The sequence below is a fragment of the Sinohyriopsis cumingii genome, chromosome 17 (genome assembly GCF_028554795.1).
Source record: "Sinohyriopsis cumingii isolate HCF-2022 chromosome 17, ASM2855479v2, whole genome shotgun sequence".
In the NCBI taxonomy this organism is placed as follows: domain Eukaryota; kingdom Metazoa; phylum Mollusca; class Bivalvia; order Unionida; family Unionidae; genus Sinohyriopsis; species Sinohyriopsis cumingii.
In genome coordinates, this window is record NC_142977.1 from 54,683,628 (window position 1) to 54,702,280 (window position 18,653).

General features: G+C 39.7%; 1 pseudogene; it reads left to right on the forward strand.

The window, feature by feature from the left end:
• The first annotated feature begins 740 nt into the window (after positions 1 to 740).
• On the forward strand, positions 741 to 9,768 carry LOC149778782 (uncharacterized; annotated as a pseudogene).
• The last annotated feature ends 8,885 nt before the right edge of the window (positions 9,769 to 18,653 follow it).

The window sequence follows — 18,653 nt, forward strand, 5'->3', positions numbered from 1 at the left end:
CTCTCTCTTTCTCTACCACTCATTCTCTCATACTCCCTCTCTTCACTCTCTTTCTCCCACACTCATTCTTTCTCGCCCTCTGTCTCTATCTCCCACTCTCTCTCTCCCAACTCTCTCTATACCAATCACTCTATCTCCCAAACTCGGTCTCACTCTCTCTGGGAGAGAGGGAGAGAGAGTGAGTCGGAGAGAGGGAGAGATTGGGATAGAGAGAGTGAGAGAGTGGGAGAGAGAGACAAAGGGCGAGAAGGAATGAATGTGGGAGGGAGAGAGTGGAGAGAAAGAGTAGGAGAGAAAGAGTTGTAGAGAAAAAGAGAGATAGAGTGGGAGAGATAGAGAGAGAGTGGGAAAGAGTGTAGGAGAGAGAATGGGAGAGAGAGTGGGAGAGCGAGAGTGGAAGAGAGAGTGGAAGAGAGAGTGGGAGAGAGAGAAAAAGAGAGAGACAGAGAGAAAGGGAGAGAGTGGGAGAGAGGGAGAGTGAGAGCGAGAGCAAAGAGAAAGAATGAGAAAAAGAGAGAGAGAGAGGAAGAGAGAGAGGGAGAAAGAAAGATAGACAGAGTGAGAGGAAATAGAGAGAGAAAGAGAGATAAGAGAGAGAAACAGATATAGAGAATGAGAGAAAGAGAGAAAGATAGAGAAAGAGTGAGAGAAAGTGAGAACGAGAAAGAGAGACAGAGAAAGAGAGATACAGAGAGTTAGAGAGATAGAGAGATAGAGAAAGAGAAAGAACGTGAGTAAGGATGAAAGAGAAAAAGAGAGAGGAAGAGGGTGAGAAAGATAGCGAGAGTGAGATAGAGAAAAAAGAAAGAAGAGAGAGAGTTGTTGTTGTTGTTGTTGTGGGGTTTAACGCCATTTTTCAGCACACGGTAGGCCATATATGGCGGCGAGTATTAATGGTGGAGGAAGAAACCGGGAAAACCCCGGAAAGAACCACCGACCCACGAGAAGCTACTGGCATGCTTTCTCACATATCAAGAAGAGAGAGAGAGAAAGAGAGAAAGTGAGAAAGACAGTCAGAGGAAGAGTCAGAAAGAGAGCGAGAATGAGAAAGAGAAATGAAGAGAGAAAGAGAGAGAAAGAGAAAGAGAGAGGTAGAAAGAATGCTAGAGAGGGAGAAAGAGAGAGAGAAAGATAGAGAGAAAGAGAAGGAGGAAGAGAGAAAGAAAGAGAGAAATAAAGCGAGGGAGAGAAAGAGAGGGAGAAAGAGAAAAAAGAGATATAAAGCGAGGTAAAGAAAGAGAGGGAGAAAGAAAGAGAGAAATAAAGCGAGGGAGAGAAAGGGAGGGAGAAAGAGAAGAGAGAGAAATAAAGCGAGGTAAAGAAAGAGAGGGAGAAATAAAGAGAAATAAAGCGAGGGAGATAGAGAAAGAAAGAGAGAAAGTAAGCGAGGGAGAGAAAGAGGTAGAAAAAAGAAAGAAAGAGAAATAAAGCGAGTGAGAGAAGGAGAGGGAGAAAGAGAGAAAAAAGAGAGAAAGAAAGCGAGGGAGAGAAGGAGAGTGAGAAAGAGAGAAAGAAAATGAGAGATAGAAAGATTGAGAAAGAGAGATAGCAAAGGATAGAGAGGGAAAAAGAGGAGAGAAAGGGAGAAAGATAGGAAGATAGTGAGAAAGATAGCGAGAATTAGAGAGAGAAAAAACAAAGGAGAGAGAAAGAGAAAAGGAAGAAAGAGAGTGAGAGGAAGAGAGTGAGAAAGAGAGCGAGAGTGAGAAGGAGAAATGAAGAGAGAAAGAGAGAGAAAGAGAAAGAGAGAGGAAGGAAAGCGAGAGAGAGAAAAAGAGACAGAGACAAAGATCGAGAGGAAGAGAGTGTGAATAATAGCGAGAATGAGAGAGAAAGAAAAAAGAAAGAAAGGAGAGAAAGAGAGAAAGTTAGAAAGACAGTGAGAGGAACAGAGCGAGAAAGAGCGAGAGTGAGAAAGAGAAATGAAGAGAAAAAGAAAGAGAAAGTGAAAGAAAGAGGGAGAAGGAAAGCGAGAGAGTGAAAGCGAGAAAGAGAGAGAAAGAGACAGAGAGAAAGATAGAGAGAAAGGAGAGTTAGAAAGAGAGAAAGAAAGAGAGAAATACAGTGAGGGAGAGAAAGATTGAGAAAGAGAGAGAGCAAAGGAGAGAGAGAGGAGAGAAAGAGAGAAAGGTAGAGTTGTAGAGAGTGAGAAAGAAAGCGAGAGAGAGAGAGAGAAAAAAGAAAGAGAGAGAAAGAGAGAAAGTTAAAAAGAGAGTGAGAGGAAGAGAGTGAGAAAGAGAGCGAGAGTGAGAAAGAAATGAAGAGAGAAAGAGAGAGAAAGAGATAGAGAGGGGGAGAAAGAAAGCTAGAGAGAGAAAGAGAGAGTGAAAGATATAGAGAAAGAGAGGGTGAAAGAGAGAAAGAAAGAGAGAAATAAAGCGAGGGAGAGAAAGAGAGGGAGAAAGAGAAAAAGAAAGAGAAATAAAGCGATGGAGAGAAGGAGAGTGAGAAAGAGAAAAAGAAAATGAGAGATAGAAAGATTGAGAAAGAGAGATAGCAAAAGATAGAGAGGGAAAAAGAGGAGAGAAAGGGAGAAAGATAGGAAGAGAGTGAGAAAGATAGCGAGAATTAGAGAGAGAAAAAAGAAAGAAGAGAGAGAAAGAGAAAAGGAAGAAAGAGAGTGAGAGGAAGAGAGTGAGAAAGAGAGCGAGAGTGAGAAGGAGAAATGAAGAGAGATAGAGAGAGAAAGAGAAAGAGAAAGAACGTGAGTAAGGATGAAAGAGGAAAAGACAGAGAGGAAGAGAGTGAGAAAGATAGCGAGAGTGAGAGAGAGAAAAAAGAAAGAAGAGAGAGAGAAAGAGAGAAAGTGAGAGACAGTCAGAGGAAGAGTCAGAAAGAGAGCGAGAATGAGAAAGAGAAATGAAGAGAGAACGAGAGACAAAGAGAAAGAGAGAGGAGGAAGGAAAGCGAGAGAGAGAGAGAAAGCGAGAGAGAGAAAGATAGAGAGGAAGAGAGTTTGAATAATAGCGAGAATGACAGAGAGAGAAAGAAAGAAGAGACAGAAAGAGAGAAAGTTAGAAAGACAGTGGGAGGAAGAGAGCGAGAAAGAGCGAGAGTGAGAAAGAGAAATGAAGAGAAAAAGAAAGAGACAGTGAAAGAGAGAGGGAGAAGGAAAGCGAGAGAGAGAAAGCGAGAAAGAGAGAGAAAGAGAGAGAAAGATAGAGAGAAAGAGAGCTAGAAAGAGAGAAAGAAAGAGAAAAAAGTGAGGGAGAGAAAGATTGAGAAAGAGAGAGAGCAAATGAGAGGAGAGAAGGAGAGAACGGTAGAGTGGAAGAGATTGAGAAAGAAAACGAGAGTGAGAGACAGAGAAAAAAGAAAGGAGAGAGAGAAATAGAGAAAGTTAGAAAGACAGTGAGAGGAAGAGAGTGAGAAAGAGAGCGAGTGAGAAAGAAATGAAGAGAGAAAGAGAGAGAAAGAGATAGAGAGAGGGAGAAAGAAAGCTAGAGAGAGAGAAAGAGGCAGTGAAATATATAGAGAAAGAGAGGGACAAAAAGAGAATGAAAGAGAGAAATAAAGCGAGTGAGAGAAAGAGAGGGAGAAAGAGAGAAGGAAAGAGAGAAAAGAGCGAGGGAGAGAACGAGAGGGAGAAAGAGAGAAAGAAAGAAAGAAATAAAGCGAGTTAGATAAAGAGAGGGACAAGGAAAGAGAGATATAGAGCGAGGGAGAGAAAGAGAGGGAGAAAGAAAGGGAGAAATAAAGCGAGGGAGAGAAAGAGAGAGAGAAAGCAAGAGAGAGACAGATTGAGAAAGAGAGATAGCAAAGGATAGAGAGAAAGAGAGGAGAGAAAGAGAGAAAGATAGAGAGGAAGAGCGTGAGAAAGGTAACGAGAATGAGAGGGAGAAAAAAGAAAGATGAGAGAGAAAGTTAGAAAGACAGTGAGAGGAAGAGAGTGAGAAATAGAGCGAGAGTGAAAAAGAGAAATGAAGAGAGAAAGAGAGAGATAGAGAAAAAGTAAGAGATAAGGAAAGGGAGAGAGAGAATAGAGAGAAAGAGACAATGAGATAGAGAGAAAGATAGAGGGAAAGAGAGGAAGAAAGAGGGAAAGAAAGAGAAATAAAGCAAGGGAGAGAAAGGGAGGGAGAAAGAGAGAACGAAAGAGAGAAAAAGAGAAAGAAAGAGAAAAAAAAGAGGGAGAGAAAGGGAGGGAGAAGGAGAGAAAGTAAGAGAAATAAAGCGAAGGAGAGAAAGAGAGAGAAATAAAGCGAGGGAGTGAAATAGAGGTAGAAAGAGAGAAACAAGGAGAGAAATAATGAAAGGGAGAGACAGAGAGGGAGAAAGAAAGATAGAAATAAAGCGAGGGAGAGAAAGAGAGGAGAAGGAAAGAGAGAAATAAAGCGAGGGAGTGAAATAGAGGTAGAAAGAGAGAAAGAAAGAGAGAAATAAAGCGAGGGAGAGAAAGAGAGGGAGAAAGAGAGAAAGCAAGAGAGAAATAAAGCGAGAGAGCGAAAGCGAGAGAGAGAGAGAAAAAGAGACAGAGAGAAAGATGGAGAGGAAGAGAGTGTAAATAGTGGCGAGAATGAGAGAGAAAAAAGAATGAAGACAGAGAAAGAGAGAAAGTTAGAAAGACAGTGAGAGGAAGAGAGGGAGAAAGAGCGAGAGTGAGAAAGAGAAATGAAGAGAAAAGAAAGAGAAAGAGAAAGAGAGAGGGAGATGGAAATTGAGAGAGAGAGAAAGAGAGAGAGAGAAAGAGACAGAGAGAAAGATAGGGAGAAAGAGAGCTAGAAAGAGAGAGAGAAAGAGAGAAATAAAGTTAGGGAGAGAAAGAAGTGGAGAAAGAAAGAGAGAAATAAAGGAAGGTAAAGAAAGGGAGAGAGAAAGAGAGAAAGAAAGTGAGGGAGAGAAAGATTGAGAAAGAGAGATAGCAAAGGAGAGAGAGAGAGGAGAGAAAGAGAGAAAGGTAGAGAGTGAGAAAGAAAGCGAGAATGAGAGAGAGAAAAAAAGAAAGAAAAGAGATAAAGAGACAAAGTTAGAAAGAGAGTGAGAGGAGGAGATGGAGAAAGAGAGCGAGAGTGAGAAAGAAATGAAGAGAGAAAGAGATAGAGAGAGGGAGAAAGAAAGCTAGAGAGAGAGAGAAAGAGACAGATAGAGAGAAAGAGGGAGAAAGAGAAAGAAAGAGAAATAAAGCGAGGGAGAGAAAGAGAGGGAGAAAGAGAGAAAGAAATAAAGCGAGTTAAATAAAGAGAGGGAGAAAGAAAGAGAGATATAGAGCGAGGGAGAGAAAGAGAGGGAGAAAGAGAAATAAAGCGAGGGAGAAAAAGAGAGGGAGAGAGAAAAAGATAGAAAGCGAGGGAGAGAAAGAGAAGGAGAAAGAGAGAAAGAAAGAGAGAAAGAAAGCGAGGGAGAGAAAGAGAGGGAGAAAGTGAGAGATAGCGAAGGATAGAGAGAGAAAGAGAGGAGAGAAAGAGAGAAAAATAGAGAGGAAGAGCGAGAGAGAGGTAGAGAGAATGACGGAGAGATAAAAAGAAAGAAGAGAGAGAAAGAGAGAAAGTTAGAAAGAGATTGAGAGGAAGAGAGTGAGAAATAGAGCGAGAGTGAGAAAGAGAAATGAAGAGAGAAAGAGAGAGAACGAGAAGGAGAGAGAGAAGGAACGGGAGAGAGAGAAAGCGAGCGAGAGAGAGAAAGAGACAGAGAGAAAGATAGAGAGAAAGAATGGAGGAAAGAGAGAAAGAGAGAGAGAAATAAAGCTAGGGAGACAAAGAGAGGGAGAAAGAGAGAAAGAAAGAGAGCAATAAAGAGAGTTAGAGAAAGACGTGGAGGCAGAGAGAAAGAAAGATAGAAATAAAGTGAGGGAGAGAAAGACAGGGAGAAAGAGAGAAAGAAAGACAGAAATAAAGCGAGGGAGAGAAAGACAGGGAGAAAGAGAGAAAGAAAGAGAAATGAAGAGCAAGACAAAGACAGGGAGAAAGAGAGAAAGAAAGAGAAAGAAAGCGAGGGATAGAAAGAGAGAAAGAAAGATAGAAATAAAGAGAGGGAGAGAAAGAGAGGGAGAGGGAGAGAAAGAAAGAGTGAAATAAAGCGAGCGAGAGAAAGACGGAGAGAGAGAGAGAAATAAAGCGAGGGAGAGAAAGAGAGGGACAAAGAGAGGAAGAAAGTGAGAAAGAAAAAGAGGAAGAGATAAAGAGGGAGAAAGAGAGAAAGAAGGAGAGAAAAAAGAGAGGGAGAGACAGAGAGGGAGAAAGAAAGAGAGATATCAATCGAGCGGGAGCAAGATATGGAGGAAGAGAGAGAGAAATAAAGCGAGGGAGAGAAAGAGAAGGAGAAAGAGAGAGAGAAAGAAATAAAGCGAGTGAGAGAAGGACAGGGAGAAAGAGAGAAATAAAGCGAGGGAGAGAAAGAGAGGGAGAAAGAGAGAAAGAAAGAGAGAAATAAAGAGAGGAGAGAGAGGGAGAAAGAGAGAGAGAAATAAAGCGAGGGAGAGAAAGAGAGGTAGAAAGAGAGAAAGAGAGAGAGAGAGAAACAAAGAAAGGGAGAGAGTGCGGGAGAAAGAAATAGAGAAATAAAGCGAGGGAGAGAAAGAGAGGGAGAAAGAGAGAAAGAAAGAGACAAATAAAGCGAGGGAGAGAAAGAGAGGGAGAAAGATAGTAATAAAGCGAGGGAGAGAAAGAGAGGGAGAAAGAGAGAAAGAAAGAGAGAAATAAAGCGAGGGAGAGAAAGAGAGGGAGAAAGAGAGAAAGAAAGAGACAAATAAAGAGAGGGAGGTACAGAGAGGGAGAAAGAAAGAGAAATAAATCGAGGAAGAGATAAAGAGGCACGAAAAATGAAAGAAAGTGACCAATAAAGCGATTGAGAGAATGTGAGGGACAAAGACAGAAAGAAAGTGAGAGAGAGAAAGATTAAGAAAGAGGGACTGCAAAGGATTGAGAAAGAAAGAGGAGAGAAAGAGAGAAAGATAGACAGGAAGAGGGTGAGAAAAATAGCGATGAGAGTGAGAAAAGGAAAGAAGACAGAAAGAGAGAAAGTGAGAAAGACAGTGGGAGGAAGATAGTTAGAAAGAGAGCGAGAGGGAGAAAGAGAAATGAAGAGAGAAAGAGAAAGAGAGAGGAAGAAAGAGAGCGAGAGATAGAAAGCGAGAGAGAGAGAGAGAGAGAAAAAGACAGAGAATGAAAGTGAGGGAGAGAAAGATTGAGAAAGAGGGATAGCGAAGGAGGGAGAGAAAAAGAGAGAAAGATAGAAAGAGAGAGGGAGAGAGAGAGAGAAAGAGAGGAGTGAGAGAAAGAGAGATAGAGAGAGAAAGGGAGAGAGAGAAAGAGTTATAGAGAAAGATACATAGAGAGAGGAAGAGAGAGAAAGAGGAATTGAGTGGGAGAGGAATATAGTAGTAGTGAAAGTCAGAGATTCTCTCCCCCACTGTCACTTTCCATCTCTCCCACTCTTTCCTACTCTCTCCGTCTCTCACTCTCTCTTTCTCTCTCCCACTCTTTCTCCCGTCTCTCTCTCCCACTCTGTGTCCCCTGCTATCTCACCCATTCTTCTCCTACTCTCTCTCCCACTCACTCTATCTCCCTCCCAATCTCTCTCTCTTTCTCTACCACTCATTCTCTCATATTCCCTCTTTTCACTCTCTCTTTCTCCCACACTCATTCTTTCTCGCCCTCTGTCTCTATCTCCCACTCTCTTTCTCCCAACTCTCTCTATACCAATCACTCTATCTCCCAAACTCGGTCTCACTCTCCCTGGGAGAGAGGGAGAGAGAGTGAGTCGGAGAGAGGAAGAGATTGGGATAGAGAGAGTGAGAGAGTGGGAGAGAGAGACAAAGGGCGAGAAGGAATGAATGTGGGAGGGAGAGAGTGGAGAGAAAGAGTAGGAGAGAAAGAGTTGTAGAGAAAAAGAGATAGAGTGGGAGAGATATAGAGAGAGTGGGAAAGAGTGTAGGAGAGAGAATGGGAGAGAGAGTGGGAGAGCGAGAGTGGAAGAGAGAGTGGGAGAGAGAGAAAAAGAGAGAGACAGAGAAAGGGAGAGAGTGGGAGAGAGGGAGAGTGAGAGCGAGAGCAAAGAGAAAGAATGAGAAAAAGAGAGAGAGAGAAAAAGAGAGAGAGAGAGAGGAAGAGAGAGAGGGAGAAAGAAAGATAGACAGAGTGAGAGGAAATAGAGAGAGAAAGAGAGATAAGAGAGAGAAACAGATATAGAGAATGAGAGAAAGAGAGAGAAAGATAGAGAAAGAGTGAGAGAAAGTGAGAACGAGAAAGAGAGACAGAGAAAGAGAGATACAGAGAGTTAGAGAGACAGAGAGATAGAGAGATAGAGAAAGAGAAAGAACGTGAGTAAGGATGAAAGAGAAAAAGACAGAGAGGAAGAGGGTGAGAAAGATAGCGAGAGTGAGATAGAGAAAAAAGAAAGAAGAGAGAGAGAGAAAGAGAGAAAGTGAGAAAGACAGTCAGAGGAAGAGTCAGAAAGAGAGCGAGAATGAGAAAGAGAAATGAAGAGAGAGAGAAAGAGAAAGAGAGAGGTAGAAAGAATGCTAGAGAGGGAGAAAGAGAGAGAGAAAGATAGAGAAAGAGAGGGAGGAAGAGAGAAAGAAAGAGAAATAAAGCGAGGGAGAGAAAGAGAGGGAGAAAGAGAAAAAAGAGAGATATAAAGCGAGGTAAAGAAAGAGAGGGAGAAAGAAAGAGAAATAAAGCGAGGGAGAGAAAGGGAGGGAGAAAGAGAAGAAAGAGAAATAAAGCGAGGTAAAAGAAAGAGAGGGAGAAATAAAGAGAAATAAAGCGAGGGAGATAGAGAAAGAAAGAGAGAAAGTAAGCGAGGGAGAGAAAGAGGTAGAAAAAAGAAAGAAAGAGAAATAAAGCGAGTGAGAGAAGGAGAGGGAGAAAGAGAGAAAAAAGAGAGAAAGAAAGCGAGGGAAAGAAGGAGAGTGAGAAAGAGAGAAAGAAAATGAGAGATAGAAAGATTGAGAAAGAGAGATAGCAAAGGATAGAGAGGGAAAAAGAGGAGAGAAAGGGAGAAAGATAGGAAGAGAGTGAGAAAGATAGCGAGAATTAGAGAGAGAAAAAAGAAAGAGAAAGAGAAAAGGAAGAAAGAGAGTGAGAAGAAGAGAGTGAGAAAGAGAGCGAGAGTGAGAAGGAGAAATGAAGAGAGGAAGAGAGAGAAAGAGAAAGAGAAAGAACGTGAGTAAGGATGAAAGAGAAAAAGACAGAGAGGAAGAGAGTGAGAAAGATAGCGAGAGTGAGTGAGAGAGAAAAGAAAGAAGAGAGAGAGAGAAAGAGAGAGGAGGAAGGAAAGCGAGAGAGAGAGAAAGCGAGAGAGAGAAAAAGAGACAGAGAGAAAGATAGAGAGGAAGAGAGTGTGAATAATAGCGAGAATGAGAGAGAGAAAAAAGAAAGAAGAGAGAGAAAGAGAGAAAGTTAGAAAGACATTGAGAGGAAGAGAGAGAGAAAGAGCGAGAGTGAAAAAGAGAAATGAAGAGAAAAAGAAAGAAAGTGAAAGAGAGAGGGAGAAGGAAAGCGAGAGAGAAAGCGAGAAAGAGAGAGAAAGAGACAAAGAGAAAGATAGAGAGAAAGAGAGCTAGAAAGAGAGAAAGAAAGAGAAATAAAGTGAGGGAGAGAAAGATTGAGAAAGAGAGAGCAAAGGAGAGAGAGAGGAGAGAAAGAGAGAAAGGTAGAGTGGAAGAGAGTGAGAAAGAAAGCGAGAGTGAGAGAGAGAGAAAAAATAAAGAAGAGAGAGAAAGAGAGAAAGTTAGAAAGAGTGAGAGGAAGAGAGTGAGAAAGAGAGCGAGAGTGAGAAAGAAATGAAGAGAGAAAGAGAGAGAAAGAGATAGAGTGAAAGATATAGGGAAAGAGAGGGAGAAAGAGAGAAAGAAAGAGAGAAATAAAAAAGAGAGAGACAGAGAGGGAGAAAGAAATAGAGAAATAAAGCGAGGGAGAGAAAGAGAGGGAGAAAGAGAGAAAGAAAGAGAAATAAAGCGAGGGAGAGAAAGAGAGGGAGAAACAGAGAAAGAAAGTGAGGAATAAAGAGAGGGAGAGACAGAGAAAGAGAAAGAGAGAAATAAAGCGAGAGAGAGAAAGTGAGGGAGAAAGAGAGATGGAAAGAGGGAAATAAAGCTAGGGATGAGAAAGAGAGGGAGAAAGAAAGATAGAAATAAAGCGAGGGAGAGAAAGAGAGGGAGAAAGAGAGAATGAAATTGAGAGTGAGAAAGATTGAGAAAGAGATAACAAAGGATAGAGAGAGAAAAAGAGGAGAGAAAGATAGCGAGTGAGAGAGAGAATAAAGAAAGAAGACCAAAAGAGAGAAAGTGAGAAAGGCAGTGGGAAGAAGATAGTGAGAAAGAGAGCGAGAGTGAGAAAGAGAAATGAAGAGAGAAAGAGAGAGAAGAGAGAGAGAGAGAGAGAAGGAAAGGGAGAGAGAGGAAGCGAGAGATAGAGAGAAAAAAGAGAAAGAGAGAAAGAAAGAGAGAAATAAAGCGAGGGAGAGAAAGAGAGGGAGAAAGAGAGAAAGAAAGAGAATAAGAGGGAAATAAGAGGGAAAGAGAGAAAGATAGAGAGAGAGGAGGAGAGTGAAGATGAGACCGAGAGTGAGAGAGAGAGAGTAATAAAGAGAGAGAGAGAGAGAGATACAGACAGTGAGAGACATGGTGATGACTAGACAGGCGAGAGAAAGAGAGAGAGAGGGGGAAGAGAGAGAAAGAGAGAGGGGGGAAAGAAAGATAAGGGAGATAGAATGGGAGAGAGAAAAAGAGAGAGAAAGGGAGAAAGTTAAAGAGAAAGAATGATAGAGAGAGAAATGGAGAGTGAGAATGAGAGAGAGTAGAGAGAGTGAAAGAGATAACGAGTGAGAAAGAGAGAGAGAGACAAAGAGAGATAGAGAAAGAGAGAGCGATAGTGGGTTAGAGAGAGACAGTGTGTCAGCTAACACTTGTATTGAATGCTTGATTATAATGTGATATCAATTGATGCTACTATACTGCACTCAAAGTGTGAGTATATGTTTTGAATTTGTAACGTAGCTCTAACAATTTTCAGTCATATCGCTTCGATCTCTTCAGTGCGGCTGTTTATAGTGATGTCGAGTACTGGGCCATCTAGTACTAATATTAGGACCCTTACTCGTACCTCGTGGACAAGGTACTAACTTGAGCATATACGTGTTAATGGAGCAAGCCGGGTGTGATTCACACCCGGCACTCTTTTAGCCTAATAATAACACTTTAAACATAGTCCTTGCATATAATCCAATAAATTGAGTAGTCCTCTTATTTAATACCGGAAGTATCGAAAATCATTGTAGAAATAGTTGTAAAATCTCGTTTACCTTTTTTAGCCGATATTTTCGTTTAGATCGTCCGCCATATTATTTCTAATAGTGATTACTTCCGTTCTCAGATTCGTTTGTTTTTGTGCCATATTAGGACATTGACGCCTTATTTGGAAAAGTAAACAAATAGTAGTAAAAATTTGGCGCCGTTTGAGTTAGAAATTCTGCGCATTAAAAGTAAATACGGTTTATCGGCAACTTTGAAATTCCACCAAGAAGCGATTATTCGCCACTTGATTCATAATAATATAGCGTAGAATATACAAAATATGGTCTGGCAAGCCTTACGTAGAAAAGGGGTCACGGCGAGAGTCTCGCGTTATCTGTCATGGCGGACAGGATAAGGTTAGAGTAACCATGCCAATTTATTTTATCGTGTAAGGGCTTAATAAATTCAAAATAAGCCAAACTTCTTTCGCAACATGATTATACTTATGTAGTTGATTTCTACACTGTTTGTTTTTCTGACTTAGTGATGATTTTTTTTTTTGCTCCATTACATGATATGGGATCGGTTCGTAGCCTCAGCCACAACAGATCAAGTTGAGGCTACGACATCGTAGCTATGGGGCATCATGCCTCAGACATGAAGGATCATGTCCCACACAGACACATTATCCTAAAATTTGGCTGGTCATCCCTAACACTAACCTCTTAATGCTGAGCGCCAATCAAGGTAGCTGTTAATAACATATTATAAGTCTTTAGTATGAGTCCGTCGGGGTTCCAACTAGAGACCTCACGCATACAAGACGCTCTAGCCACTTAGGCTACTGGAGTGTTCTCTATCAAAGTATCAAATCATGAAATTGGTTATCTATGGAAACATATTTTAATTTAGTACTGTCACCGATGAAATATAGGCAACACTATATCCTATTTCATCAGCTAAATGTGAAATTATGATCTCCAAGTCTTGTGAACAATGACGGACATTTGGAAATGTGGGACATGTATCATAAACTTATTAAGAACAAGTGTACAGACTTAATTCAAATTACATACTTTTCGAGTATATTTTTAAGAGTCTCAGTTAACAATTAAGTTGATTACTTCATTGGAATGTGATATCAGTTGATGCTACAATACCGAACTTTGTCAAAGTACAAAATTTGAATACATGTATATTACCATAATAGGCAAATTCATGATGGAAATAACCTTTGATGATATTTTCAGTGCATGCAGCCAAATATGTACATAACAGATCAACTACATGTATAATGAGATCGTACATGATGCACTGACTGAACCTCTGATCTCAAACATTATAATATATATGGACATTTTTGCTGATGTGGGATACGTAACCATGCTAAGATCAGTTATTAAAAGTTAAATTCCAATAATCATTTTGACTATTTCTGGTGTCAGTTATTATTAGTAATTAATAGTATATAAAGTAAAATTGTTCATTAGAATTAGGTATCAGGCTACACTACAATGCCGCAGTTTGTCAATCAATGTCGAACTGAACAATAGAGTTAACAACACAGCTTAATGCAGTCTAAGATAAATAGGCTTGGGATAAGTATATTTTATCTCTTTGTCCTATATTTCTTTTGACATGTCTCATTCTCTAACATTTTAAAATGGCTTGGTAGACAGCATGGGTAGGCTCTCCTACAGTTTTCCTATCTGTTTTCTCAATAAGTGTGTGCGCGTTTTCATATCGCGGACATGTAGCATAATTTTTTAATTTCTTAACCATGTGACAGACAAAACTACCGGTCTCGTTATTTCAGACCCGTCGTCTAAGTCATGGCATCCACTCGCTAGGAACCACTTTTTCTGCTGTGCCTAACGAAATTAGAACATTAAAACAACAACAACAATAACAATAGATGTATTTCACTCATAAAATAGCTTAATGTCTTTCCAACATTGATAATACCATACAAATGATTCTGTGTGCTCGTTTTGATATCGCAGACATGTAGCATAATTTTTTAATTTCTTAACCATGTGACAGACAAAACTAGCGGTCTCGTTATTTCAGACCCGTCGTGTAAGTCATGGCATACACTCGCTAGGAACTACATTTTTATGCTGTGCCTAAGCGAAGTTAGAAAATCCAACAACAACAGATGTATAGCAAAAGTCTCTCCAACATTGATAATAACAAATAACATATAAAACATTTTCGAACACACACACACACACACACACCGCACCAGTTGAATCCAGTATAATAATGTAATTCCATATGAAAGCTGTACTTGCCTACCAGAGAGGTTCTTTTATAGTCCACATACTGTTCCATTACTAAAAAGATTTCCATGACGCGTATCATTGCTCTAGTAATAGGAACACTTGCCATATTTCCAGGACAGAAAAAATAAAATTCCAAGAAAGTCATGAATCATAAATTTCGTGATGTCACTACACACTTCGTTTGACTGTCCGCAGTAGACACAAGCCGTATTCTCTAAGGCAAGCCGTATTTTCCAAGGTCACAGGTAGGTATTTCTAGACTTCTGGTATTTTTGGTCTAAATTTGCCGTCTTACACAATTTGGAAAAAGTATGTGCTGTTTTTGTTTGAGAGTTAAGACGAAGGGAGATACCTAGGGTGACAGCTTTATTGAGATAGGCTGCCACCTTGTGCGGCTGGTCCTGATGGTCTTTGGATTTTTTGACCACCTTATATGTTGGATTAAATTTGGGGTCATGTGAGCTGGTGTTATCTATTTTGATTGCAGCCTTGTGCAGCCGGACCTGATGGTTTTTTGTGTTTAGACCACCTTATAAGTGATAATTTAGGGTCTTACTTTCCTGGTGGTGGTAATTGGATTGCCATTTGTGTGGCGGGGCCTGATGGTCTTGGGTGTTGGACCACCTTATATGATCTAGTTATCTGGACGTATTCGATGTTTCTAGGTGTTCGAGAACCCTTAATAGCATTATAGCTGTCACCTTCGGCTAGAGTGTTACCGCGGCCTCAGAGGTATTGTGTTATTAGTGCACATGCTGGGATGTTGGTGGTTGTTAGAGAAGAAGGGGGTGTTCAGAGTAGATTAAGGAATAGTTACGGTTAAATAAAGATAATGAAAATAGTAAAGACATCATTTTTTAAGACATTTGGTGGAGTTAGGAAGTGCAGCCTTACCTTTCCGCCCTCTCGTCCCTTGCCTCGGCAGACATCACAATCTATTAGCGTGCAGTGCACGCACTTTGCGCTGCCTCATAAGTATGAGTGCGTAGGGGGTCAATTCCTAACTCATACACACCTTAGGAAATTCGGTAGATGCAGACTGAAAAATTGAGTGTGTGTTGGGTCTATTCCCACTCTCCATCAAAGCCCTCCATTCAGACAGAGACTAATCTTAGTCCCACTGCCCGAAGGCTTCAATTCAACAGTGTTCCTTGAGCACATAAAAACCTAGGGGAAGTGGCTCGAATTCCTTTCCCCAGGAGTAAATAAACAGCCTGATCTGCAGGCATAAACAATGATACATGCACGGAAAACCACTTTAATCAAAAGTAAGTAAACAGTATCGTACCGTTGCTTACATAGAACATATTCCAAATGACATCCATGATAACACAGTAATAATATCAAATGATTTTATGTTTCTTTTTTCTCATGCGTAAAGGATGTGTACTTAGGGTCGACAGTTCACGACGTTGCCATCATTAACATACTCGTCATAATGCGCATTATACACAAAAGCACGTTGCTCGAGACGTTCATTGCGCAATACTTCCAACACATAAAAATTATATGTTTTATATTATTTTCTTTTTTCTAAAAGGGGCATATATGGCTACATTCAACATAGATAATTATTCAGATTTTTCATATAAGAGTACAAAACCTCAATGACAACTAGAGTGAGAAGCAATATTAGTACCTGATGATTACTGTGATTTGAATCTGCTATCTAAATTGCGATGGTGAGGGGTTATTTTAATTTATTTGTAAAAATTTGCGCCAAGCAAGGCAAACTACTAGTTCCATTTTTAAAAGTCTTTGGCATGGCTCAGCCAGGGTTCAAACCCGTGACCTGCCGCATCGAGGCGGACGCTCTAACCATTTAGGCCACCGGAGCTGTCTCTCATTAAGTAATGTATAATTATGTTTATTCACTACTAAAAATCATGCAAGCAGACGTGTTACTCATATAATTAACCCATCATAAACACAGAAATAAACTGCCCTGGACCCTTGTTAAATAGTATAAACGAACCAAAGGTACAATATCAACTAGATACGTCTCATGCGTTTAGAATAAAGGCATCCTTCTGTCTTTGAACGATATTTTCTTACAGAATTTCAATAATATCTAACATTGCAACCTGAGTCAGGTGTCTAAATACTTTCATGGTGATAACGAGCATCAACACCCGAGATTAAAAATACATGTGCTTTTCTAAATACATTTTAGCACTTTAATTTGATTCCTTTTTATAAATTCACTTAATCATTTTTTTTTTAAATTGTTATATCATACTTCTGTTTTCAAAAAACATATACACAACATATCAAACTTTAATTTGTCTATCTTTAATAATAAATTTTGGTACTAGTTTCAAGATTTATGTATATGACACATGTCTAGGATCAAATTTTCCTTCGTTGTCCAGTGGCCGATTGGTCTAAAGCGCTCTCCGTTACGGATCACTGCCATCTCACCTCTGTCTGCGTAGGTTTGAGACTCGGATTCAGCCAATGTGGGTATGTGAGAAAGCTTGCCAGTAGCTTCTCGTGGGTCGGTGGTGCTTTCCGGGGTTTTCCCGTGTTCTTCCTCCACCATTGATACTGGCCGCCATGTACAGCCTATCGTGTGCTCAAAAATGGTGATAAACCCAACAACAACAACAAAAAAAAAACCCTTAATTATACTCTACATTGTTTTCTGATTTCTGAATTTTACGTGTCCAAATCCTAATAAATCACATGTCAATATAAAATACCTTCAGTGATGAACTCACGGTCAAGATCTTGTCAAAGGTTATCCAGCATTATTTTAGCGGCTGGGTTGTAAACAAAGCAACGTTACAGATTTCACTTCCAGATCAGCATTAATGCCTCATCACTCACCGTGTACTGTCTGGAGAATACAAATGATACAAAATAAAAGTAAATTAAAATATTACATTTAAATCAATACCATAATGTCTAACACTACCTCTTATATCACCACAAAAACGATGAAAAATGCTTGAACAATAGACTGGGACTACAACACATACAACATATAACATTGATGTCGAACAACACTGGCTCCTTGTTTATTTGTTTTACTTTAATCCATAGTGGTTATTGACGTTACATACGATCAACTTCGACATTACAACCACATTCAGAGGACTGATTCAAAACGGAATGTTGATATTGTGCACTTTCAGGTTTGGAAATGTTGAAAATGAAAATGAAAAAGTAATTGCTTGTTCTAGTAGCTGTTAAGCAACTATTTATACATATTTCTAAGTATACTGATGTAATATATATACACGGACCAGTTATTATCAATTATCATGTATAGTTTCTGTTGTGCTCTTTTTTGTCACATGACTAAAATATATGGGGTATTCACCGGGAAGGGCACTAAAATGTTAACCTAAAAAAAAGTAATATCTTCATGTACATATTTTGCAGGTATACATTGATTGTAATATTGTAAAAATCAATTGAGTAATTTTACACGACTTACTGACATTCTGTACATATGCTACTGTAAGTCATTCGAGGAACATTCTCATGTCACATAGTGTGTGCATAACGTAGTGCCCAACTGACTGGAAATAACTGAAGACAATCCAATATTGTACAAAAAAAGGAGAATGAAAAGTATGCTTTCCCTCAAGTCAGATGAGAGAGAGAGAGAGAGAGAGAGAGAGAGAGAGAGAGAGAGAGAGAAGAGATGTATGTGTATGTGAGCTGGTTTGTGACTTAGATTTGTGACGTAGCTTTAACAATTTATCACTCATATCTCCACGATGTCTCCATTGTGGTAGTTTATACTGATGTTCAGCATTGTACATCATGACGCAGACATGCATCATCATGTACCACGTAAAACCAGGCCGACCAGTCCTAAAATTAACCGTTTAGGTGGCGCTCACCAGATAATATGTACTTTTGAGAGAGTGACGTATGTAAGGTGAAGTAGTTCGCATTTAAAACATGCACAGTGGAGAGAATGTTTGCATACCTCTATGCTACATTAATGTAATGTGGATGATATTTCTTTTGGATATTGTACTTTTGGAAATTTTACATGATTTAAGCACACTGCTAACTAAAATGACTGCTCCCTTGTGTTAAAAAGTCAGTCTGAATTAGTCTAAAGTACACTATACATAGCAGCTATTAAAATAGGGAAAATGAATTTTGCCAGACTAGACAATACCAGCTTCTGAATGAATTACCAAATATATAAAATGTAAAAAAAAGTTATCGGCTCTTTTTTATACAATTGACCTCTGAAGTTCAGGAAGTGAAAATGACCAAGTAGAGCTAGCACTTTTTTGAAAGATGCACATTTGAAGTAAGGCCAAGCTGTATACTCTATAACCCATAGTACACCCATCAATCATACACCAAAATAAAGGGAATTAAAGGTTCTTTGCATTATACCTAAGATATACAAGGTCTTTTTTAAATAGCCAGTATAACCAGTGAGGAAAGCTGGGGACATTCTTTTTCTTTAAATTCCTAACCCTATGCAAAATGCGAAACTGTATAGCGCCACCTTAATGTAGCAAGCCAAGTCAGGCAGCTGCAAGTAACATTTTTATGTCTCTGTTTCGAAACAGACGGAGTTAGAACCCGGAATCTTCCGATACTTAGGCGGACGAAACAATCACTTATGACACTGGAGAGGTCTACATACATACATACATACATACAGACATACATACATACATACATACATACATTTAGGATTTGTTTCTTAATGTAGGTACTACGTACAGTATTTAGTTAATATTGTGTTTTATATCTGTTTTGCAGGAATTTATTTTAAAGCATGTGAAGAGGAATGATAGAATATGGATCATTTTTAAAATGTCAGATTTGGCGCGGCTTGTACTTCTACAAAATAAACATTGTGCGTGTGTATGTTTGCATATGGTGTAAACAGAGGACATTCATGAGATAACACACCAAAGTACCGAGAGAGAAAAAACCTCCAACCGAGGAGGTCCTCGGTTCGAAAACGGTAAACTATTGCCTCTACCAACAATTTTAGCCTAGAAAAACGTAAAATCATGATTTGTTGGAAGGTCTTCGTTTACACGATTGGTGCTTGTATCGCGATTTTGGAGTATCTTTTTCCAAAGCTGGAGATATACATGCGTGAATCCATGTCCTAGATTGCCCGGTGGAAAACTTGTAGAGAGAGATCTCATCTATCAAATTATACATTTCAAAAACGTATTATCTCCCTTTAGACACAAGCATCA